We start from the raw sequence: 27047 nt of genomic DNA on the forward strand, positions 1-27047 counted from the left end.
AAAACCTTGTCTCTACTAAAAATACAAAAAATTAGCAGGGTGTGGTGGCATGCACCTGTAGTCCCAGTTACTCGGAATGCTGAGGCAGGAGAATTGCTTGAACCTGGGAGGCGGAGGTTGCAGTGACCCTAGATTGTGCCATTGCGCTCCAGCCTGACAATATAGCAAGACTCCATCTCAAAAAAATAATAAAAAATAATAAATAAAAATGTTATGCTGTCCCAGAAGCATCAATGAATGCAATGCAGTCCTTCTTAATGACATTCAAATGCACCCAATTCTCCTTTTCCCATCATTCCTGTTATTCTCTCTAGGCCCCATTACCCTCACCTGGACACCTACAGCAGAGTCTAACTAACCAACCTTCCTCTAATTCATTCACCACACACTGGCCAGAGTGATGATCTAACGGGTTACAATGACCCTGCCACTCAAATTTATAAAATCTGCCACTGCTCCTCATTGCTCCAAGAGGGAATGAAAATGCATTTGGTTAGCTGGCAAGCCCCTGGGAGGCCTGGCGTATTTTAGCTCTGGTGTTTCATCATTTGTGGCTGCCTCCATTTGACACCAGCCTCCAGCCAGGTGTAATTCTTTAGCGGCCCTCAACTGACCTTCTTGGTCCTCAGGGATTTTACAATTCCTGCTGCTCCAGCATGGACCACCTTTTGTCACCCAGCTCCTTCATGCTTTCACCTCCCAGACTCTCTGTCTCAGTTTAAGAAGTCACTACCGGAGTCTCCTCCTCTGGGAACTTAAGACTTTTTAAGACTGTTGAATGACCTGCCAAAGTTAAGAAAGCCTCCCTGACCTGGGCTGGATAATCTGATCATTTAAATGGGAAAGGGACAGAAATTCAGACATTCTGAGACAGAATCTAGTTCAATGTTTATATATTTTATTCCTTGTTAAATGCAAGGCCCAGTCTGTACTCTCCCAGAAGATTGGAATGCCAGCTATCTGGGGCCATGGATGTTAGGGGCTGATGAGCAAGAGGGAGGCATTGTCCTTTCATTTGTTTTCCAGGGCAGAAGCTTTGGCCACTGTCATCTGCAAAATCCAGTTACAATGTTTCTCCTGTTTTATGAGGGCTTAATGAACCATATTCCACTCTACTTTTTCAGGTCACTTCTCCATCCACAGAGCCTGTTTGAAGAGCCTTATGTAAGTCAGTTGCACACTGTTTGTTGTTGTTGAGATGGAATCTTGCATGTTCAGGCTGGAATGCAGTGACATGATCTCAGCTCACTGCAGCCTCAACCTCCTAGACTCAAATGACTCTCATGCCTCAGCCTCCCAAGTAGCTGGAATTATTGGCACCCACCACTTTGCCTGGCTAGTTTTTGTATATTCATTAGAGACAAGTTTTCTCCATGTTGACCAGGCTGGTCTCAAACTCTTGAGCTCAAGTGATCTGCCTGCCTCATCCTCCCAGAGTGCTGGGATTACAGTGGTGAGCCTCTGTGCCCAGCCTGTTCATTTTTTTCTCAATCCCACCATACAGACATCTTATCAAAATGAATGTAGTGACCATGGCACAGCCCATAACAACTGTGCTCCTAAAAAGAAGAATATTAAAAGAAGATATTTGGAATCTAGGCCTTTTCTGAGGACATTCTAGAAGGTACATTATGACACTTTTCCATTCCTGTGTACTAGGTTCAAGTCCTAACAGAACAGTTACTATATTACATTATAAACTCTCTAGAGTGGTCTTTAGTCTTCATTAATTTATGGGATAGAAAATTCATCACCATGAATAAGTGCTTATTGACTGTATAAATGAATAAGTGAGTTTGCTTTGTTTTATTTTCAGAATTGAAGAAGTGTGGGTCTGCTATCGCCTTATGGTAAAGTCCACTCTTAGGAAACCCTCAGACATACTCTTTGATCAAAATGATGCTCAAAACATTTTGTTTTTTCAAGACCTGTTATATGTAAATTTTCAGTGCAGCAAAAGAAGTAGCACTCAAATATAAATTTTGTCAGCAAGGCGATTTACATCTACAGCAGGGTGCATCTCACATGTAGAACAAAGGCAAGTGCACACCTGGACAAGGGAGGGGAAGGAGTTCTTATTCCTGACACAGGTAGCCCCTTCTGCCGTGTTGTTCCCCTATTGGCTGGGGTTAGACCACACTGTCTAGGCTAATTCCGATTGGCTATTTTAAAGAGAGCAGGGTATGAGCTGGAGTAGCGGGGTGGGTAGTTTGGCAGGAAGGATGGTCATGGGACAGGCCAGAGCAGGCGACCAGGGGTGACTCAGGTCAAAGCGGGTGACCAGGGTAACAGGTGTGAACTACTGATTAGAACTGGCAGGAAAGTTGTTTGCCTAAACTAGGGGCAAGGGGACATAGGAAGTTAAACTTTAAAATGGAGAATTAAAGAATAAGAGAGCTGAACATACTGACATGCTGATTATTTGAAGAGAAGCTTGAAGTTCACTGTATCTAACAGGCCCAAGGATCAGGCCCCCTGCCCCACTCTTGTCCATGACCAAGAGCATCTTCCCAGTTCATTGGAAAGTCCAGAATGAAGTAATTAATTTGTTCCCTGTGTTAACACCTGAAAAACAGATTCAGTGCCCATCATCTCCTGGAAAGCTGTTAATCATACACTTTGCAGTATGGTACAGGGTTGATAATTTTGGCCTCACAACCATGCCTGGCTGGATTGGAATTGTGGAAGATGTTCAATAACCACTTTTAAAAACTGTTCAAGAAATTTAATGACATTTTTTTCCTCTATGTTTCTCTTGGGGACAAAAAAATATTGCCAATAGCTCTTTCCTCCTGATTAACAAGCGCTTTCCTAAATCGTCTATCTTCTTAATGAAAGAAGATTTCTATCTTGGCTCCTGTTATTTGAGAGATGTGAAGAGCAGATGCTCCAAATATATGTGAGAAACAAAACAAAACAAAAAAGCCATTTATGGAAAGTACAGAAAGTGGCACACTTAACAAAAGCTAAGCCCTTCCTTCCTTTGTTCCTCCCTAGTTAGCTTTGGAACCTTGTGAAAAGGCAGTCTGAACAAGGAGCTCTTTAGAACAACAATAAAAAGTTTCACAAATGCAGCGAGCAATTACAAACTGTTTGAATGGGCCTCAGAGCCACACAGAGAGCGCCAGGGCTGCCCGAGGCCGTTCCCAAGGACATTTCTGAAGTTGGGCTTAAGACAATTTGTTTCCATTATCTTTTACTCAAGTTGGTTCTGGAATAATCTGTGGAATCAATTGCAAATTTCAGCAAAAACTTCTCCTTGCAGAAACTCTGGTGACATGTCATTTAGCTGAATCTCACTTGATATATACTAATGAGAAATCCGCGAGCAAGAGTCTGATATACTATGGTCTTCTTTTCTGTAGCTAATACAAGCCAATTCCTGAGAAGACATGGATTTAAAAAACTGTGTCATATTCATCATTAGACACCCTTTTATTTAATCTACTGTTCATCGCTAAATAAAATTGCAAAGTGACAGGATTCAACTTCGCATCAATCAACTAGAAAATGGGAAGAGGGAGAACGGGTGGCATCTCCTTGGGGCCCATGGACAAGGAGAAGTTTCTAATTATTAACCAGAGGAAACTGAAGGTGGCTTTGCAAAGGCAAGTCAGAGCAAGCTCGATCCAGCCTGGAGAAGTTCAAAAGGTACAGCAATGGCGGCACCCGAATAAAACCTTGATTCTATGAACTCACTCATGCAATGTAAAGCCCAAACCATGGCTTCATAGGTTTGAAAAACTCTAGTATATAGTGTGCATTTTAATTATAAAAAGCAATCAAAAAGAACTTTTCTTGTTTATGAGAATTTTAACTTTTTATTATAAAGGTAGCACATATTTCATGCATGAATATATAAAGTGAAAATTACCCAATGACCAGCCCCTTCGAAGTCCACTTATAACCGAAACACAGTCGCTTGCCACTTTCCCAGTCCAATTAACAAGAGCCAGGTCTGGTGTAAAAACAGTGATTTTATTCTGACTGGGCGTGGTGGCTCACACCTGCAATCCTGGCACTTTGGGAGGCCAAGGCAAGCAGGTCACCTGAGGCCAGGAGTTCAAGCCCAGCCTGACCAACATGGTGAAACACCGTTTCTACTAAAAATATAAAAATATCTGGGTTTGGTGGTACATGCCTGTAATCCCATCTACTTGGGAGGCTGAGGCAGGAGAATTGCTTGAACCGGGGAGGCAGAGTTTGCAGTGAGCTGAGATCTCGCCATTGCACTCCAGCCTGGGCAACAAGAGTAAAACTCTGTCTCAAAAAAGGAAAAAAAGAAAGCTTAGTGTAGGGGAAGAAGTACAGGCTCCCACGTTTAAGGCTTTGCTGTTGGGAAGAAACCAGGGGCTTTTAAAGGGGCACTAGGCATGAACGGAATACAGGGCGGGAAGTGAGTGGCTCGAGGGTCATTCTGTTGGGTGCTCAAGCTGGCACCATGGCTGGCAGAGCTAGGCTGTAAACTGGCCATTGTCTGGAGATACTCTTCAGGGGGAAGAGAGTTACTCTGAGGGCATACTTTAAGGTTGTAAATTGCCTGTTGTCTCCTGAGGCAGTCTCCTGGCGGTGAGAGAGTTGCACTCCGGAGCTTAGAGGAAAGCACAGGATTAGGTAAGCTTGCCTGTAGGGTGGGTCTGGTGAAGGGAAGGTAAAGTTATAGGTGCATTTCTAAAAAGGTAAGTAGGTAATGGGAAACAGTGGGAAAGGAGGAAAGAGAAAATAATAACAAAATAATTTAAAAAGTAATTCATTCTTTCTTAGAAAAATGGGGATACTCAGTTACATACCCCCGAGGGAGAACCAATGTTCATAATGTTCATAATTTATAAGTTATTCTACCTAAGTTCTCTCATTCTGTCCTAAATAATCAATTTTTGCCCTTAAAATCTACTTATATGACAAATGTGTGCATCCGTATCACCACAACCAAGATGTGGGTCATTTGCGTCACTCCCAAATTTCATCTTCTCCTTGCTCTTAATTTCCCCTGCCGTTGAGCCAGTTCTGGACCCAGGGAAAACTTGATCTGCTTTATTTCACTAAAGATTAAATTTTTTTTCCTGGAGTTTCATATAAATGGAATTGAAACAGGGGAGTTCCCTGACCCCCTCACCGGATGTGTGACAGGGGTGTAGCTCCTCTGTGCCGCCGCCCACTGTGTGCACTCAAATCACTTACTGGAGTGGGAGCATGCAGATGGGCAGGTGCAGGAGCTAGCGTGAGCACCCTTGGGCTCCGGCTCCATAGCAGTGGCCAGGGGTGGGAGGCCGTGACTCTTCAAGCCCAAGTGGGCATGCGTTACAGTGCGCTCTTTTTGCTTTACCATCCATGGACAGCATAAGTGTTAAACAGCTCAGTGGACCCTCTACCTTTTGGCAGGGGCTGAGGGCCAGTGTGACAGCTTTCTGTATCCTGAGCTCTTGTCCTGCATCCAGGAAAATTCAAGTCACGCACAGACTTGAAGAATAAATGTGGGGGTTTTATTGAGTGGTGGTTGAGGTGGCTCTCAGTGGGATGCATGGGGAGCTGGAAGGGAGTTGGAGTGGGAAGATAATATTCCCCTTAAGTTTGGCCGTCCAGCATCTGATCTCTCCACTGCCCCCCAGACGAACCCCTCTCACATTCAGATGCTCCTCCTCTCTGATTATTCTGCCATTCTTCTTTTCTGTTTGCCTCTTTGTGGAACCTGGTGTTTGGGACTTATATAGTCACAGAATGGGGGGCAGTACATGGCAGGCCAAATGTCTGTTCTCGTCTAGGGCCACGGAACAGAGGATGGGCCCTTTGCTGGGGAACCATCCTCTTCTACCCAGCATTTCTCTGCCTTCTGTCAGGGAATTTTTGTTAAATCCGGCTAATTTTTGTTAAATCAGGCTTAGCCTAAAGCTGCTTCCTTATGTATTGGAAGTTTGCCCTAAAGGTTTTCTGTACACATATCGGAAAACATATCAGAATCACATGGTAGGTACCTGTGGCAGATGCCAAAATGCACTGCCCAGCTCTCCAGTGCTGGCAGTCCCAGCTGCTGTGTCTCTCGGCCCACCCTTGGATTTGCCCTGAGGCAACCTAATCTCAGCCTGCCACAAGCCAACAGGCAAGCTCATCCAGGATTCAGGTGCCAGCCCACTCCCATGGACACTTGCAACAGAATATTTTATCTTGAAGACTCACCCCACTGACCTGTATGAAAGTTTCTCAGAATTGCATTGCAGCCTGAGACTCTTCCTACAAAATGCTCTGGCCCCCATCTTTCACAGGTATTCAGCTGGTATCATGGTGCAGAGGAGGTCGCTACCTCCCCTGCTTTGACCTCATTGTCCTTGGCAGCTCTTGCATTGTCTCATCCCATCTGAATGTCTGTCTGCTTCTTGGAGGACTCGAAATAACACATTAATGTGCTGGCTTCCTTTCTTTTGCTCAGCATAATGTTTCTGAGATTTATCTGTGATGTCGTTTGTCAGTAATTTGTCGTTGTTCTTCCTGAGTAGCATTCCTTTGTGTGAACAGGCCACAAGCTGTTTATGTTTTGTTAAATCAAGTTTACCTAAAGCTGCCTCCTTACATATTTAAAGTTCGGCCTAAAGGTTTTCTGTACACCATGAACTGTAGCAAGTGGAGGTGTGAACAGACCGTAGTCTACCCTTGTGCCAATCACGGAGTTTTGGCCAATGAAATGTAGCCAAGTGTTTGAAGCATGCACAAACAAGGCAAACGCTGAGCTGTAACCAACCTGGCCACTTCCATTCCTCACTTCTGCTTTCCGTACATCACTTTCCTTTTTCTGTTCATACATCTTCTTCCACCACATGGCTGTACTGGAGTCTCTGAGCCTCCTCTGGCTCAGGAGGCTGGCTGCCCTATTCGTGAATCATTCATTGCTCAATTACACTCTTAAATTTGGTTGAAGTTTTTCTGTTGTCAGTATTCATGCATTGGTAGACTTTTGTGCTGAGTTCAGTTATGGGCTCTTACTAACCAGTCTTGCTGTGAACACTCATAGAGAAGTCTTTGGATGGATATATACTGTTATTTCTCTTGAGTAGATAAGTAAAGGATGTGTAATCCCAAAAATCAGAGACAGGTCTCAGTTAATTTAGTGAGTTTATTTTGCCAGCGTTGAGGATGCACCCATGACACTGCCTCAGGAAGTCTTGACAACATGTGCCCTAGGTGGTGGGGGCACAGCTTGGTTTTATACATTTTAGAGAGACATGAGACATCAATCAATATACGTAAGAAGTACCATAGTTCCATCTAGAAAGTCAGGGTCAACTCAAAGCAAGGCCCTCTCTGGGGGCTTCCAGGTCACAGGTAGGTGAGAGAAATGGTTCCATTCTTTATTTTTTTCCTTTTGAGACAGAGTTTCACTCTTGTTGCCCGGGCTGGAGTGCAATGGTGCCATCTCGGCTCATCACAACCTCCACTTCCCGGGTTCAAGCAATTCTCCTGTCTCAGCCTTCTGAGTAGCTAAGATTTCGGGCACATGCCACCATGCCTGGCTAATTTTTGTATTTTTAGTAGAAACAGGGTTTCATCACATTGGTCAGGCTGGTCTCAAACTTCCAACCTCAGGTGATCTGCCCGCCTCATCCTCCCAAAGTGCTGGGATTACAGGTGTGAGCCACTATGCCTGGCAATGGTTGCATTCTTTTGAGTTTCTGACAAGCCTTTCCAAAGGAGGCAATCAGAATATGCGTCTGTCTCTGTGAGCAGAAAGATGGCTTTGAATAGAATGGGAGGCAGTTTGCCCTGAGCAGTTCCCTGCTTGAAGGAAGATACTTTCCTTTCACAGAAGTAAAATTCAGCCACATGGTAAATATATGGGTAACTGCTTAAAAATAAGTGGACAGTTTTGCAAAAGTTTGTGTCATCTTTTTGTCCCCACCAAAAGTGCATCAGAATTCGAGTGGCCTCATATCCTCTCTAACAATTGGTATTTTTATACTCAGCCATTCTCATGGAGTTTGGTGCTGCCTTATTGTGTTTTAAATTTCCATTTTCCTAATGACTCATGATTTGGGCATGTCTGCTTGTTGTCCATTGTACATCTTCTTTTGTGAAATGTTTGTTCAAAGCATTTGTCTATTTCTACTAGGTTGTTTATCTTATTACTGAGTTTTAATATTAGTATACTATATATTCCAGATGTAAGTCATTTGTCAGATACATGAATTGTGAATGTTATTTCTCCTAGTCTGTGACTTGCCTTTAATTTACATAATAATATCTTTCAAGGAGTATACACTTTTAATTTTAATGACATCAAATTCATCAATTTTTTATGTTCCTGCCTTTTGTGCCCTATTGATCAAAATCTTTGTCTGCCAATGATCATATTTTTTCTCTGTATATTTTATCTAACTGTATGATGATTTTAACTTTTAGATGTGTAATACTTTTGAGTCAATTTGTGAGTATTGTGTGAGGTAGTGGTCGATTTTTACTTTTGTGTATACAGAATTGTGCCCCCACTCTTTGTTGAAAAGACTTTACTTCCTATTGAGTTACACTGTCAGACTTAGGAAAACCATACATGTGTGGCTACATTTGTATATTCTCTGTCCTGTCATCAATTATACACAGACACACAAATGCAAACAGATAGTATACTCTGTTGGTTACAATAGCTTTACAAAATGTACCCTCCAAATTAAAAGGTGAAATTAAGGAAACTATACCATTCACAATGTATCTAAAATCATTGAATACTTAAGGATAAATCTGACATTTGTGAAAGACTTGTGCTCTCAAAAGTACAAAACACTGCTTAGGGAAATGAAAGAACTGAATCAACAAAGACATATAATATCTCATGCTCGAGAATCTCATGACTCTGTATTAAGATTTGAAATCTTCCCAAAATGATCAATAGATTCAATAAAATCCCAATTAAAGTTTCAGAAGATGTTCCTTGTAGAAATTGCCTAGCTGATGCTGAAATGTATATGGAAATAGAAAGTACCACATCAATGTTGGAAAATAAAAGTTGAGCACCCTAAAATTTACAATGATCATTGTAACTTATCTCAACCTAGCTTCAAATAGTATTGACATTTCATATGTGTCTGAAAATGTACAAGAGCATACTTCTGTTCCTCTCATCTGATAATGTGTGCCATTTTTTGCCACGTTTTACTTCCACAAATACTATAAATGCTATAATTCATTTATCTTATTTAGACTTTGAAAAGTCGATTACCTTTTGCATTGCTATATGTAAATGTTCAGTGCCGCAAAAGAAGTAGCATTCAAATATAAATTTTCTCTCAGCAAGACAACTTTACTTTCTGCAGAAAGGGTACACTCACCAGCAGTTTGCTAAGAGAGATCGTTGAACAACCAAGGCAGGGTCATTTATATCTAACACATCCGCCGACTGCCGTGTCCTGATTCCATTGGCTGGAACTGGACGTCACAGTCTAGGCTGCACCTGGTTGGCTAACAACTTAAAACTTTCCTAGATAGATAAAGGCAGAGGGGAACAAAGGAAAAGAGGAAGTAACTTGAGGAATGCTTAGAGAGCCAAAACTACTTCCAAATAAGAAAGAGGAATAAGCTGTAATCTAAAAGTCACCTGGGCTTGTCCAGCCATGTCAGGGCACATATCTAGGTTAAACTATAAGAACTAAGAACGTTGGAGACACCTTTTTCTTTATTATAACTAATAGCTACTCAGGAGTATTAGCAAAGGGTCCAGAGTAAACTAACTTTTAAAGAAGCTATTATTTATAATGAACTAAGAGGAAAGCTTTGAAGAGGGACTTTTATTTATTTTTATTTTCTACAGCCTTAATTTAGAAATTAGAAATATTTACATTTATATTTACCTACCTTCTTACTTCCAGTACTGTTTATTCTCATGTGTAGGAGATCTTTCCCCTAAAAGAATTTCTCTTATGGTATTGCAAATCTGCTTTGAATGAATTATTTTAGCCTTTGTCTGAAAAGTCTTTGTTTGGCCTTTATTTTTGAAAAACATTTATAGAGCATATGCAATTCTAAGTTGATGAGTTTTTCCCCCCCTTATAGCTTTGCGCTTTAAAGATGTTACATGCTTTTCCTGTGAGCTGTGTGGTTTCCGATGAAAAGTCTTTTGTAAGTATATTCTGTAGAACATAATATATATACACATATATTTTGTTTTGCTGCTTTTAAGGTCCCTTTTTATTACTTGTTTTCAGAAACTGTATTATAATGAGTCCCAATGTAGTTTTCTTTATGTTTCTTTGGCTATGGGTTTATTTATCATTTTGAATCTATCCTTCATAGTTTTCATAGAATTTAGAATATTTTAGCCATTATTTCTTTAATACTTTCTGGATTCTTATTCCTCTCCTTATTTTTTTGGACTCCGGTTGTATTCAGAAATTAAAATTTTGACAACCACACAAATATTTCAGTGGAAGGGGTTAACAGTTATATAGCTGCTACAGAAGAAGGCATTACTTTTCTTCGGCCGTCAAAACTTATAGGTCTGCATCCAAAGAAAAAGTTGCAAAATGAAGCATGGAGAGAAATGTGTCTTTTTTTTTTAAAAAAAAGGCAAAACGAAAAACCAAGCTCCAGTGCCCTTTGAGGCAGTATAAAGCAATTTATTACACATTCCACTTTTTCTTCTCATTACACTTATATTCTTCATTAAATCCTTGGGTATGCTCAGTATGTTCACAGTTACTCTCTTGATGCTGCTATCTGAAGATTCCGTCATCTCTATCATTTATGGTTCTGTTTCTACTGACTTATTTCCTTCCTATGTTTAGGTCATGTTTTTCTGCTTCTTCATAAGTCTTGTAATTTTTTAATTGAAAGCTAGACAGCTTAAATTTCCCTGGGGTGAATGCTAGATTTTCTGTACTTCTTATGAAATATATTGAAATATATCCTTTTTATATGAATTTGATGTTTAAATCTTGTTTTAAACCACTTTTAGAACTTGTCCAAAGCATCCTTTACTCTATAGCTAATTTAGCTCTGCTTCTAAGGTATGGCTCTTCTCTACTGAATGCCTTATGTATTCACAAAATAATTCCCAGCCCTTTGTGACCTCTGGTAATTTTCATCATATAGCTCCCTGGCAACTTTAATTTCCCCAGAAGCTGTTCTTTATTCAACCTGTGAGTTTTTTTTTTTTCCCAATACATATGGAGATTTTTATAAGCCAAAGACCCAAATGTGCCTATGTGCACATTTCTGAAACTCTTGCTTTGCACAGCTCCTTCCTTCCAGGTGCCTGTCCTGTAAGTTCTAGGTACATAGCTTTCCCAAAATCCAATCTCTTTCTCTGTAGTTCAGTGAGAACAGGGGGCTCTGTTTGGGTTGACTGTCCTTCCTTTGCAGCCCAGAAACTGGGAGTGATAGATTTCCTCTTACTTGTTTTTCTTTTTTCAGGTATCATAGTTTACCTTGCCAGTTGTCCAATTCCAGATAATTTGTTTCTATAATTTGTCCAATTATAGGAATAATTTTTTTTTCTGTTTGTTGACTGTGAAAAGGTGATTGTGGGCCATGTTTCCCTCCAATGGCTAAGACATCAATTTCCCTCCTATTTCTTTTGAACTAGAAAAACAACTTCCTATGTTTCCCCCCCACCCATTTTCCTCCTCGTCCTTGTTTCTTCCCTTCTCCCACCTCCGTCTTACATTATCATGACCAACATTATTACAAGCATCAGTTAATGTTTCTTCCAGGTGCTAAGCCGAGCATGTTACTTGCATTTTAAAATTTAATTCTCTTGCAAGGTGAAGATGAATAAATTCTGTGGACCTAAGGTACAGCATGGTGATTATAGTTAATAATAATGTGTTTTAACTTTGAAATTTACTGAGAGTAAATATCAAGTGTTCTCATCACACACACACACACACACACACACACACACACACACACACACAGTGTAACTACGTGAAATGATGCATATGTTAATTAGCTTGATTATGATAATCATTTCTCTCTATATATGTGCCAAATTGTCACATTAGGCACCTTGAAAATGTAAAACTTTTATTTGTCAGTTACACCTGCATAAAGCCAAATAAAAAGGAAAACGCAAAATTTAATTGTAACAGCAGCTCTAAAACTAGGTCTTCCAGGACCCCCTTTATCTCACCCGCCTGATGTGTGTGGTCATATCTCATTCTCAGCCTTCTCAACACTGAAAAGATGCTGACTTAACTCAACCTCCTAAATGCACGGACATGTGCCCCTCTTGTCAGATGGCGATCTTTTTACTTACAACTTATTTTATTTTATTTCATTTTATTTTATTTTCATTTTCATTTTCATTGAGATGGAGTTTCATTCTGTTGCCCAGGCTTGAGTGCTGTGGCATGATCTCGGCTCACTGAAACCTCTGCCTCCTTGGTTCCAGTGATTCTGTTGCCTCAGCCTCCCTAGTAGCAGAGATTATAGGCACCTGCCACCATGCCAGGCTAATTTTTGTATTTTTAGCAGAGAACGGGTTTTACCCTATTGGCCAGGCTGGTCTCAGACTCAAATGATGCATCCGTCTGGACCTCCCAAAGTGCTGGGATTGTAGGCATGAACCACCAAGGCCAGCCTGCAACTCATTTTAAAGCTATTCATCAGGCTAAACCTGGCTCAGGATTCTGCTTGGTCTCCACATCCTCTAAGAATCTTCCATGGTGGTCTTCATGTTCTCTCCTCCCACCCTCACTTTGCTAGGCTGAATTAGGCACCAGCTGTATGCACAGTTTTATCCCAACTCATGCACAGCTCTCCCATACTTCCTGCTGTTTGTCCCAGAGACTACTCTGTACTTTCTCCTTTCTTCCCTCGGGACATTGGTGTGTGAGGTCCGTCAGAGTCATCTCATTGTCTCCAATGCCCAGCAACACGCTAAATGAAGTGGGTGTTAACTAGAGTCTAGCTGTGTGAATGAACAGATAAATGCATAAGAGCATACACTTTTCTCACTAATGGCCTTAGCTTCATGGAACCAGGATCATTCACATTTACACATAGCCTGCTCAATCAAAATGTGCTAACATCCTTGTCCTTAAATACAGAAACAATGTCCATATTCCTATTGTATACAATTGGTGTTATTCATGCTCTCTTAATTAGTCCCCTGAGAAGTGGGAACCATCAAATCCAATTGAGCAGTCTCATCTCTTTTCCTTCTAGCTCTTGGTGAAGCCAGAGGAATGGAGATATACAGTTTCCTGACTGGCCGTGGTGGCTCACACCTGTAATCGCAGCACTTTGGGAGGCAGAGGCAGGTGCATCACCTGAGGTTGGGAGTTTGGGATCAGCCTGACTAACATGGAGAAACCCCATATCTATTAAAAATATAAAACTAGCTGGGTATGGTGGCACATGCCTGTACTCCCAGCTACTTGGGAGGCTGAGGCAGGAGAATTGCTTGAACCTGGGAGGCAGAGGTTGTGGTGAGTCAAGATCACGCCATTGCACTCCAGCCTGGGCAACAAGAGTGAAACTCCATCTCAAAAAGGAAAAAAAGAAGTTTCAGGAATGTCATTATCAGCTCAGAATTTTAAGTGTGTATCCATTCCCCAATTGCCCGCCAGAGCATCATGACATGAATGAAAGCCCAGTACCTCCCAGGTCACACAGGCTGGTCCCTTATTCTGTAGAAGGTTTAGCTGACACTCAGACTGTGGCATTCTCCAGTGCCATGTGAGGACTTAGTTGCAGAACCAGGATTCGAGCCTAGATCCAGCGTAAGGTTTCTTCTCATTTGTGTCCTAACTTTGCCCTTTTTTCATCTGATTTATGCATGTATTTTGATATCATTCATTCATTTGAGAAATAATAAATATTTTATCTGTAATACATGCCAGAAAAATACTCAGATAAATAAGAAACAGCCTCTACTGTCTTCAACTATTAAGCTTCTATTTAACATGGCTTCAAGCATTTATTTATTTCAACATCATCATTTTTAAAGTTGATACATACAAATAGAGCACATCCGAGTCTATACAATGGCTAGCTCAAACTCGATGCGAATTTTATCTACATTTCTTAGCTTCTGATTTCTTTTTCTTTGAGCTGAGTGACTGAAATTTAGTCCAAAATTTATTTTACTTAAAATGAATGCTTGGCTTTTAGTATTTAGAAAAAGATGAAATATATAAAATGCCCTCTGGTATACTTGAATTGAATTTTCTTTCTATTACAAACATTGAATTCTTTTCAAAGTATAGTTTAATGTGTCCATGCAATCGTGCACAGTGACATATTCTAGCTTGGCCTTCTGAATGAATTTTGAGAAAATATCCTATTCCCAGCACTTTCACATTGTATAGGGAAACAATTTTTTAACTTTGTGTTTGATCCATTGACCTTAGCGTTTTGAAATTGGGTTAAGTATCATATATGACCATACACAAATAAAAAATATCCATGACTGCTCTCCCTGGAGCAGAGAGTGAAAATAAAGTTGTCTTAGGTTGCAGGACTGGCTCCTAAGACATCTCCAAGATCTATGCCCAGGGAGCGTCTGCCAGCCATATCTCATGCCTTTGACTCAATAAGAACGTGAAATCATTTCAGATTTCACACGCCTGCTTTGCTCATGTTTCTAGCTGAGAAACTGCTTGTACTTACAAGACAGAATAATTTTTTAAGTCCATCTGATTCTAAGTGCAGCTTCTCACAAAAAAAATTCAAACTCTGTTCTCTTAATATCACACTTCGATCTGAGGGCAGATAAGCCCTACAAAATACCCGTATAGGTTATAAAACCTTTGGCTTTGGCCCATGGAATTAATGTAGGTGAAACTCGATTTTACCTCTGAAAGCATTTCAACATGATGCCAGAGCAGGTTGTCATTGCTCCCATTAATTGATGATAATGCAATGTCACTTTTATTTGAACATAAGGAAAATCTTCTTCATTATCCTTGGTCCCTGGGCCCAGTCACCGTGGTGCCTGGGATGGATTTCTTTATGTAAATCTCCCTTACTGAACTAATAGAGGAGCGCCATCTGGCTGGTTAGGATTTCAGAAGGTCTCTGTGGAGGAACAGGTGTGAAGACCTCCACAAAATTGGGAAATAAACCTGGAAATGATGGTTTCTTGCAGTTTCAGGGATTCCATTAAAAGTGACAGGTGCTGAGGTCAGGAGTTTGAGACCAGCCTGGCCAACATGGGGAAACCCCATCTCTACTGAAAATACAAAAATCAGCCTGGTATGGTGGTGAGCACCTGTAATCCCAGCTACTTGGGAGGCCGAGGCAGGAGAATTGCTTGAACCCCAGGGGCTGAGGTTGAAGAGAGCTGAGATCGTGCCAGTACACTCCAACTGTGCAAATGAGTGAGGCTGTCTCAAAAAAAAAAAAAAAAAAAAGTGACAGGTACTTTGAGAATGTAGAGAGGAAAATAAATGCAAAGTAGTTGCTGTCTCATTTCTGCCAAAACTTTTACATCCAAAACATTACATCAAAATGCTATCTAACGAAATACTTGCATTTCTCGTTCTGAACCGATAAGTCAAACAAGGCATATACTTATTAAAACATCCAGTGCTTCAGTTTCCTTATCGATGTCAGGAAGGTAGATGCTAGGTACAGGAATGGAGAGATGGTAATGGGTGGAATTGAAATGAAGCTTCTTCTGCATATTTGTGGAAATCAGAGAGCTATACGCGTCCTTAGGGGATCTAAGAACTGCAATGAGCAGGCAGGTGCCAAGGCTCACACCTATTATCCCAGCACTTCAGGAGGCCAAGGCAGGAGGATCACTTGAGGACAGGAGTTAACGACCCACCTGGGCAACATGGTGAAACCATGTCTCTACTAAAAATACAGAAATTAGCCGGGCATGGTGGTGCATGCCTGTAATGTCAGTTACTTGGGAGGCTGAGGCAGGAGAATTGCTTGGACCTGGGAGGTGGAGGCTGCAGTGAGCCAAGATTGCGACACTGCCCTCCAGAAGAGGCAAGAGAACAGGACTCCATCTCGAAGAAAACCAAACCAAAACAAAAAAGACTGGCAATAATCCCGTAAGCATATCAGAGAGAATGTAAACATGGAGAAATGTTTCAAAAATCCTCAGGGATGGCACATCCTGCCCCCCGTTCTTTGACTGGAGGCAGCCGATGTACCTTCTGGTAACACAATGCTTGGCACGATCAATTGGTCTGTGCTAATGTGTTTGCCACAGTCTCTTCAGTGTGAGTCCAGCCACCACTAGTGGGTGGTCTTACTGAAGCTGGAACAGAACCTAGTAATAATCAGGACCTTCACAGCACTGGCTATGTCTAAACCTTGTTTGAGTGGTATCCAGAAGACTCAGGAGATCATTATACCTGAATAGCCTCAGAAATGAAATCAGAGTTTGAGTAGATCTGTGATTCCCCATAGCCATCTGGAAACGTATTTGTGTTTGTTTAGTATCCATTGTAAGGTGGTGGCAGTGAAAGTATCTTTTATGAACAGATAGTTAGGTGAGGTTCCTGCAAAACCACCCCTGAAAAAGCCTCTTTCAACCTGGTTACGATAAGATGCATCACTGTCGAAGGACCTCAGTCAATGCCGTTTTAAGAAGTGTCCGTCATTTAGATAACTCTCTCTGTGACAAAGAAGGACACAGAGACAAAGGTATGGATTTTGTCATTATTCTTGGGGTTTGTCCTCTTACTTGCAAGCATTTAAGGGGAGATAAATGGAAAAAAATGGCTTGGTGTAATGAAGATGGATATCTGTGTCTGAGAACAGTATTTCCAGAAAAGAATTATGCAGGGAGCTTTTCCTCATATTACCAAGAGAAGTGATATATCTTTTTAAAAGTTACTTCAATGAGCCCAAGGATAATGAAAAAATATCCTGATGTTAAAGTGACATGGAAAGAATGTGAATTAAATCATTTCACACATTGAAAATGCCTAATTACTTATGTATAGGTGATTTTAAACAAATGAAAAAGTTAAAAATATATTACCCTGGCATATTGACTGTTTTGAGTTAAAGTTAGTTGGAAAATAGCAGGTGCAGGAAAATTATTCTGACCTCTTTTCTGTTTCTTAAAAGCAGGAGATGAAATTCTCACGTGATAGACACCTTCACTATAGCAAAAGAAATAGCATCTTTATCCTCAAGGACAAGAAGTAGAGGCCAAAAAGAATTCAGTACAGACTTCGTGAAAATAACTCCTGTCTTTTATGTCTTCCCACACAATTTAGCTGCGTCTTCACAAGTTTCTATTCTTTGTCCAATCCAGTATATAAGTAAGGGTCTCTAACTGCTTAAGTCTCTTTTTTTAAATGATGGCTCCCATGCCATGTAAAACTTTCTTAAATACATTTGCATGCTTTTCACCTGTTGATTTATTAAATTTCAATTTAATTTTCAAGCCCATTTTGCAAGAAGCCCTAAATGGGATCCCCACTCCCGTACTCACACATGAAATAGGTGAATTACGTAAATTCTAACTCTAAAATTTTACATATTTAAGTTGGCCCCCCAAAAACATTTTAAGCACCATTCTTATCATTTGAAAAATGGGGCTGGTCCCTTCTATTTGAGCATGACGTGTTGTAGATATTGCAAGGTCCACCCACATGCCCTCACCAGGAACTGCCGGAGCATTCATTGCAGACAGCTCAGAGCTGCGTCCCTCTCTGGGAATGTCACTGGCCAAAGGAAAGTGTCTCTCAAAGTTACACCCCCTCCCCAAAGCAGCTTGCATCCAGTAGCGGTAGGCGGCAGAGAAATGGTTTATTTGTAAAGACCCAGCCCCATTGCCTTGATGAGCACAACTCTGAAAAGCCAGCTCAGCCTCAAGGTCTCCCCTGGGACTCCCCTGGAGGCTGATGCCACAACTCATCACAGATCACCACCTTCTACAGGTCACTCCTCCTCCCAACTCCCTCCCAGATGCTGCTTTAGAGAATTCTGCCCAGTGAGCCTCCGTCTTAGAGCACGTGTCTAGCACACCTAACTTGAGGCACTTTATGAAGAGGATTCTGTTAACAAATCGATGCACACCCAGGGGCACACTGTGCAAGCATCCATGTGCTGGGTCCAGAAGGAGACTCAGGAAAGGATCAAAACATTCCTGTGCGCCAGAGGTTGCAAATGTATGACAGAAAACCCACTGAATTGAGCTCACAGATGTTTCCTTTGATTTGCCTGATGGTTTAAAAAAACTTTGCATTTATAGACAACATGTAATATCAGGAGATTTTACATTAAATATAAGATATCTAACTTTTCTTTAAAAATGAAAATCTGAATTGTGGCAATACTGGCATGCATTCTAACAGTCACAATCAGCTGGAGATGAGGTCGCCACCACTGCACTCCTTAGAGAGCATGGGAGCTCTTCAGTGAGCCACAGTCTCCAGCACGCCCTATTGCCCCCCACCAGTTGGTTTCATTCATCTGTGTAACCTGCCTGGTCCCTGTAGGCATTTGAGCTTGTGACTTCCAGTCCTGTCTATGACTTCTGTCTCTACTAAAAAGAAACTGAATTTCTCAAGGCCAGAAACTATTGATCATATTCCAGCATTTTTCTCCTCCCAGAAACTTGACCTTTAACCTATGAGCTATTTAACTGTTGATTCAGATATGTCTGTTTAACTGGTTTACTTAACTGGTGGTTCAGATACGTCTGCTCAGGGTGAGGGTGACTCCATGTCTGATAGTCTGTAGAATTTAAGTCATTCATTTATTTTTTATCCTGTTTAAAAAGTTGGACTGCAGGTACATAATTAAGTTAAACTTTTCTGTTTATAACACATCAGTGGTCTGTGTAAAATCCCCGTCTTGTTTTATTTATTTTATTAATTTGATTGCATTCTCTATTCTCATACCTGTTCCCACCGAGTCCACAAACACAGCTCAAGCTTGTGTTGTACGTGTCCTTAATATAATGGGGGGTGTGTGTGTGTATATGTGTGTGCATGTGTGTCTATGATGAGCATGTTCACCTAGGGAATTTTCTTGGCTGTGTGAATGCATTTGAATCTAAACTTCTTATTATCTAAAAATCCATCATCATAACATATTTCCTCAACCCTTGGTACGTGAGGCTTGGGGAGATGCACAAGCCTGTGGTCCCTGCTCCTAACTCAGGACTTGGCCATTCATTTCTAAGCACACAGAACTCAAGAGTACTGGCCACTGAGCACAACTCAGAAAAACAGAAACATTCTCCCTGTTTTCTCTTAGCGAAGGGTGCTTTGGTATTGATCCTTTTCTGGAAAGATAGTTTTTCCCCCTATTTTTTTAATCCTCCAAGAATGAAAATTTCACTCCCTCTGGACAAAAGACATCCATCAAGACCCAACTTAAAACCGGGGTCTTTCAAATGCCCAGATTCTCACTTTCCAGGAGAAAGCTGAGTCTGCACCCACAGGTTGTAATTTCATCAGCTTTTCCCTGCAGCATTTGTGTGTCCTGTGCCTGCCTGGACAATGGCCCTTCCCTCCTAGGCCACATCCTCCCCTTCAAACCACAAGGGTTAGGCGCAGTGTCCTAGTTATTTTCTGACTCCCACAGCTGCAGCCTGGCTTAGCGGCAGATGACCAGGAAACATTCATTGGAAGAGCAGACATCGTTTTTTCTGACGAGAGCTTCAGTTCCACTGCCTTCTCCTCTTCTCTTCCTGAAGAGAACTTTGCCTGGTCTTCCTTGTAATTGGGAGTGTTCTTGTGCAGGGCAGTCAACCACAGACAGACACACAAGAAGGCATGCTGGGCAGATGGATCTGCTTGGGACACATGTTCCGTCATTGGAGGCGTCAAGGCTTAGCTCACGTTAATGAATGTGAAGTACCTGCTGTGGTGTCTTTATCCCCTCTGCAGTAGGATTACCGAGGAAAGACAAAAGAAGCCCATGAGTACACTCTGAAAATAGCAACGTAACTCAATCATGTGTCCTCAAAGAGTTTGACTTAAAATTAAAAGAAACTATTTTCTCTGTTGTTAAAAATATAAAAGTAGGGCAAGCTATAGGAGATCAATTTAAATCATCTGAAGCTACAGGAAAGATTCGTCCTGAAGCTTTTTTCAAATGAGGTAACGTGTTTTTCTGTCTTGGCCTTTTAATAAAGAAATCATGCATTAGGCAAATGGTAACATTTAAACCAATTATCAGTAATTGATCTTAATTTTTTTTAAGAACATAGAACTGAGTTATGACCTTCTTTTTGTGAAGATAATGCCTTTACCAAAATAAAACAATGAGAGTTATGTCTTATGCATTAGCTCACACTGTTGGGGAAAAATAATTTTTCATTTTTCTCTTTTTGGATGAGAGCACATTATCAAAATTTTTATGTACAAAATATTATTGCTTTCTTAGTAAATGTCGGGGGTTTGACAATGACTGGCCATGTTTCACAATAACACAATAACTCTCATCAAAACACTAGGAGTAATTACACCATCGTCATTATACAGATGACAAAAGTTAAGCATCAAAGCTTTATTCGTCACTCACAGTAGGTCAAAATAACCTGAAATACACCCAGCATTGGGACTTTTTGTTTAAAAGGAGTGAATATCCGAAAGGATCGTAAAAACATAGTGTGTTTTAAAAGTTTACATTTTTTAAAAGTAATGCTGTTAACCTTTATGAAATACAGTGTGATATTATTATGTATTGTAACTCACAACATAAATCTAAGGGGTGTGTATGTATTTAACTTGAAGGGTGCTCACTTGAGACACTTCATGAGCATGAGGTCAGGGTCTCCCTTCCATGCAGGAATCCACTTATTTGTGTATCCTGGACCTCTGCCCCTTTTCCCTTGGGAGAATCCTGCACTGAGAACATGGGGTTATATATACACTTACTTTCAGCAGCTCACAGTGACCTTGGACAAGTCTTTTCTCTTCTCTAGTCTTCAGATCTAGTCTTGGCATCTGAATGGCACAGGTGCCAAACAGGTCATTTCTAGCCTGTGACTCCAAAAAATATGCTGCAGCTCTTTGTACCAAGTCTGCTCTGCAGACATGTGGCACATCTTGTCATGCTCAGGAAGTGTTTTAAACAGTTTCAAATCAGTCTTTTCACATTTTAAGATTTTGCGTAAATATCCAGACTTCCTTTTTCTCCCGGAGCATCTGAGACTCTGGTGCCCTAGGCTGCATTCCTGCAGGGCCCCAGGGCGGCAGCTGGGCTGCAGTTACCCTTTTCCACACCTCAGGCACCCGGTGACTCTGGGCTGCTGGTTCCCCCACCCCACTGCTACAGGAGCTAAAAAGAAATTATTTAGGAAGCTAGTGAGAGTAAGAGAGTCCTTAGTAAGATTTCCTTTTTAACAAAAAGCAGCTCCCCGAAATCATTTCTTTTCTAACAAAGAGTAGCCTGTAAGATCGAGCTGCAGACATAGATAAGCAAGGTGGAAGCTTGCACGGGTGAATGCCCGCAGTTGTGCCAATAGAAAAGGGCTACCTGGGCTGGGCGAGGTGGCTCACGCCTGTAATCCCAACACTTTGGGAGGCCGAGGCGGGCAGATCATGAGGTCAGGTGATCAAGACCATCCTAGCCAACATGGTGAAACCCCATGTCTCCTAAAAATACAAAAATTAGCTGAGTATGGTGGCAAGTGCCTATAATCCCAGCTACTCAAGAGGCTGGGGCAGGAGCATAGCTTGAACCCAGGAGGTGGAGGTTGCAGTGAGCCGAGGTCATGCCACTGCACTCCAGCCTGGCGACAGAGCAAGACAGTCAATAAAAAAAAGGAGCAAGAAAAGAAAAAGGGCAGGAAGGCAGGAAGGAGGGAAGGAGGGAGGGTAGAAGGAAGGAAGAAGGAAGAAGGGAAGGAAGGAAGGAAGGAAGGAAGGAAGGAAGGAAGGAAGGAAGGAAGCAAGCTACCTGAGGACCAGGCATGTTCAACATGGAGGCTCCATCTTCTCTTTTCTTTGTCAACAGCATGTACAGCAAAGGAGCAGGCAACATGGCACCAGCCAGGTAGACACCATCTGCATAGTGAAAGACGAGGGTGGGGCAACCAGCTTCTTTGTGCATTATGTAAATGGCACCCTTGGTCCCACCAATTTTGTGCGCTATGTAAATCAGACACTGCCTCTTCAAGATCATCTGTGAAACCCCATGCATTTCACCGGGAAACTGGAAGACTCACTAGAGAGTTCCCCTCTGTCTGCAGGAGAAAGAGCTTTTCTCTTTTCTCTTTCTTTTGCTTATTAAGCCTGTGCTCTTAAACTCACTCCTTGTATGTGTCCTGGTCCTCGATTTCCTTGGCGTGCGGCTACGAACCTTGGGCATTACCCCAGATACACGACCCTGCTTCACCACGTCCATTCCTCTCGAGGCTGAGACACTGTCACTGCGATAACTCACTTTGCTTGCCCTACTGATCATCTTATAGTAAAGTGGGGTCTTTCTTGTGCCTGTGTCTTTCTCAAGTCAGCATCAGTGGTCAACTGTAAGAGCTGTTAATTCCAAGAAAAGAAGGCCTTGTACTCACTTCAATTTGCAATCCTTTTCTCATGAATATTAAAATATTCCTTTAATCTGGGCTTCTTTTCTGCCGCCAGAAATCCCACCACACCAATCCCATTAATCTGGGCTCAGAGACTGTATTTTCCTTTCTTTTTAAAATAATCTTTGTATTTCTCTCTTTTTTTATTGTAGTTTAGGTTCTGGGGTACATGTGCAAATCATGCAGGATTGTTGCATAGGTGCATACATGGCAAGGTGGTTTGCTGCCTTCCTCCCCCCAACACCTATATCTGGTATTATCCCTCCCTACCCTCCCCACTCCCCTACTATCTGCAGTGTGTGATGCTTCCCTTCCTGTGTCCATGTGTTCTAATTATTCAACACCCCCCTATGAGCAATACCATGTGGTGTTTGATTTTCTGTTCTTGTGTCAGTTTGCTGAGAATGCTGGTTTCCAGATTCATCCATGTCTCTATGAAGGACACGAACTCATCGTTTTTTACGGCAGTGTAGTATTCCATGGTGTAGATATGCCACATTTTCCTTGTTCAGTCTGTCGTTGATGGGCATTTGGGTTGGTTCCAGGTCTTTGCTATTGTAAACAGTGCCGGAATGAACATATGTGTGCATGTGTCTTTATAATAGAAAAATTTATAGTTCTTTGGGTTTATACCCAGTAATGGGATTGCTGGGTCAAATGGTATTTTTATTTCTAGGTCCTTGAAGAATCACCACACTGTCTTCTACAATGGTTGAACTAATTTACACTCCCACCAACAGTGTAAAAGTGTTCCTATTTCTCCACATCCTTTCCAGCATCTGTTGTCTTCAGATTTTTTAATGATCACCATTCTAACTGGTGTGAGGTGGTATCTCAATGTGGTTTTGATTTGCATTTCTCTGATGATCAGTGATGATGAGCATTTTTTCATATGTTTGTTAGTCTCATAGATGTCTTCTTTTGTAAAGTGTCTGTTCATATCCTTTGCCCACTTCAGATGGGCTTGTTTGTTTTCTTCTTATAAATCTGTTTTAATTCGTTGTAGATTCTGGATATTAGCCCTTTGTCAGATGAGTAGATTGCAAAACTTTTTCTCATCTAAATTTGTTGCCCAGATTCAATCACAGTTAAACATTCATATGTAGGGAACTGAGAAAAGGCAGAAAAGAGATTAAACACACCTGATTTTCTCAAAAGGGTTGACTTCTGTTTTGGAAAACCTAAAACTCACTATAAATAGAGTTCATTATAGAGTACAATGTAATAATGGGAAAAACAATCCGTTATGACTTCTTCACTGTTTGCTGAAATCTGTTCTGTTTATTGTCTCTCTCTCTCTCTCTCTCTCTCTCTGTCTCTCTCTCTCCCCCCTCTCCATTTCTCTCTTTCTTTCTTTCTTTTGCCAAGGCTGGAGTGCAATGGTGTAATCTTGGTTCACCGCAACCTCCGCCTCCCAGGTTCCAGCCAGCGATTCTCCTGCCTCAGCGTCGGAGTAGCTGGGATTACAGGCGTGTGCAAACTATTGTACTTTTAGTAGAGAAGGAGTTTCACCATGTTGGCCAGGCTGGTCTTGAACTCCTGATCTCAGGTGACCCACCCACCTTAGCCTCCCAAAGTTCTGGGATTATAGGTGTGAGCCACTGCACCTGGCCAATTCTATGTATTGTATCTTTTTAAAATTAAAATAATAATAATAATAATAATTGTAGTAACAAAACACACAACATAAATACACTTCCAAATATTTAAACAGGATGTATATATCTTTTTTCTCTTTAAACATAATAATCTATCATATTCCCCATATTCCTGATATATATAAATATAAAATTTACCGTCGTGACCATTTTGAAGTCTACAGCTCCGTAGTAGCAACATTCACATTGCTGTGCAACGGACTTTTAGAAATTTGTCACCTTGCAAAACTGAAATTCTGTACCCATGACTCTAACAGTGATGTCTCATTTTCACGGGTCCTCCCACCCCTGGGCAAGCACCTTGTCCTCTCTGTCTCTGAATGTGATTGCACTAGCTACCTTCTATGTGGAATCCTGCAGTATCTGTCTTTTTGTGACTGACTTCCTTCACTTAGCATAATGTCCCCAAGGCCCATCTATTGTGTTGTCTCATTTAACTCTTAAGACAATCCTGGGAGGTGGGTCTTATTTACAGATGAGCAAACGGAGGCTCCAACAGACGTCCAGTATCACCTGACAATGTGCAGCAGGTCAAGGTTTCAAATTCCAGTTTAAATTCCTGTGGCAGAGCTGGACGCAGTGGCTCATGCCTGTAATTCCAGCACTTTGGGAGGCCAAGATGGGTGGATCACCTGAAGTCAGGAGTTTGAGACCAACCTCACCAACACGGGGAAACACCGTCTCTGCTAAAAATACAAAAATTAGCCAGGCGTGATGGTGGGAACCTGTAATCCCAGCTACTCGGGAGGTTGAGGCAGGTGAATTACTTGAACCTGGGAGGCAGAGGTTGCAGTGAGCTGAGATCATACCATGGCACTCCAGCCTAAGTAAATAAAGAATAAATCCCTGTTGCTACCTTGTAGGCCAGGGTTTCTCAAAGCAGAATCTGCTGGGGCGTGGGAGGACGCTCTTCAGCATTTCCCAGAAACTCTGCTGCTTTCTACAATGTATGTAAGTTTTATTTCTATTTAGTGGCTATCTTTTTCTTCCTGCCTTTTATTTGGGGGAAAGAGTTGGGCTAGCTCAGGTGCAGATACTTAATCACACTTCCCATCTATTGGTGCGATCTCTCCTGTGATATGTAGGAATCTGTGCTGTTAACATGTTTCCTTTTCCTCCTGCATCTGAGATTCTTCCTCCTGCCATCTTCCAAGGCACAGCTGTTGGCTGTAGCTTGAACAGGACAAATATCCTTATAAAGTCTGCCGCGCTGGTGTGTGCACGCATGGTGTGTGTGTGTGTGTGTGTGTGTGTGCGTTTCAAGCCACAGATTGAACTATTTGCCACTCTTCTTATTTTTAAATTTGTTTTGCATTGTTCTTAGTTATACCAAAGTTATTACTTTTAATATTTTTAAGAATCAACAGGTCCGTAGATCTGTAAAACATATCACAGAAAGGAGCAAATTCTGTTCATCCACTCCTCCTATTATCCATTTCAGAGACATTTTCAACACATTTAGCTGCGTTTTAGTATTTATCGTCAAGTAGCTAAACAGCATGTTTATCTTATTTATGTTTTTATTTACTAAAATCATCTCTCGTGTCCCTAATATTGCTGATATGCCTTAAGCTGTCTTTCACTTCCCTCTTCCCTGTGTGTGCCCCTTCCATCCCTCATTCCCACAATCTTTCTAACATACATTTCTTTAACTTTTATTTTAGGTTCAGGGGTCCATGTGCAGGCTTGTATATAGGTAAGTTGCATGTGACGGGGCTTGCTGTACAGATTATTTCATCGCCCAGGTAATAAGCCTAGTACCCGAGAGGGAGAGATTTCCAACCTCGCCGTCCTCCCTTCACCCTCAGTTAGACCCAAGTGTCTACTGTTCCCTTCTTCGTGTCCATGTGTATTCAATTCACCCACTTATGAGCGAGAACATGTGGCGTTGAGTTTTCTGTTCCTGGGTTAGTTTGCTTAGGATGATGGCTTCCAGCTCCATCTATGTCTCTGCAAAGGACATGCTCTCACTTGTTTTTTAATGTCCCTGTCATATTCCATGGTGTATATGTACCACATTTTCCTTTTCCAGTCTGCTGTTGATGGACATCTACTTTAATTCCATGTTTTTGCTATTGTGAATAGTGCTGCGGTGAACATATGCGTGTATGTGTTTTTATGGTAGAATGATTTAAATCCTTTGGGTATATACCCAATAATGGGATTGTTGGGTCAATTGGTAGTTTTGCCTTAGGTCCTTCTAACACACACTTTTCTCTATCAGTATTCTGCTATTTTTTATGAACATGCAAGCCCTAAGCTGAAACACCTTTTGCTTTCTTGAGTTTTACTGCTTTCCTTTGAGCTAAGTGTTATGCTTTTTATTTGCTTAGATATCAGTGCTTACGCTCACACGGTCAGAACAATCTGTTATTCTGTCCATGTTTGCTTCCTGAAGGAGCCTCCTGCTCTGCTGAGCTGCCCAGCCTGGCTGGGTGCCTCTGGCCTGAGCACCACTGCCCCAGGCTCATCCTTCACCATCTTCCCGGCATCCCCCTTCCTCTCCAGGGCTGGATCCCCTGTTTCCTGTATGCAGAGTCCTTCTTTTTCTCTGTTTGATGAAGTACTTTCCTTGCTTTATGCTGGGGATTGGGTATGTGACATTTCTTTCTGAGATTTTCATGTCTGAAAATGTCTTTATTCTTACCCCATATTTGATGAAACATCCCATATGTTCAAATACTAAACTGGCCATCAATCTTCATTTGAATTTTAATGCATTGATCTATTATTTTGGAACTTCCAGTATATTATTGAGAAAATGGAAATTACTCTGATTCTAGTTTTTTTAATGTGGTGGAAATGTACACCCCTGATTCAAAAATTATCCAAGATGATGGTTTACTGCTAGAGAAAAAGAGAAAGAAATGCGATTGGCTCAAATCCCTAGTCTTCTCAGTACTCTGAAGTTTACCTTGGATTTCCCAGTATTTATTTTTAAAATGCATCTA

Source organism: Cebus imitator, unplaced genomic scaffold (assembly GCF_001604975.1).
Source record: "Cebus imitator isolate Cc_AM_T3 unplaced genomic scaffold, Cebus_imitator-1.0 Scaffold230, whole genome shotgun sequence".
In the NCBI taxonomy this organism is placed as follows: domain Eukaryota; kingdom Metazoa; phylum Chordata; class Mammalia; order Primates; family Cebidae; genus Cebus; species Cebus imitator.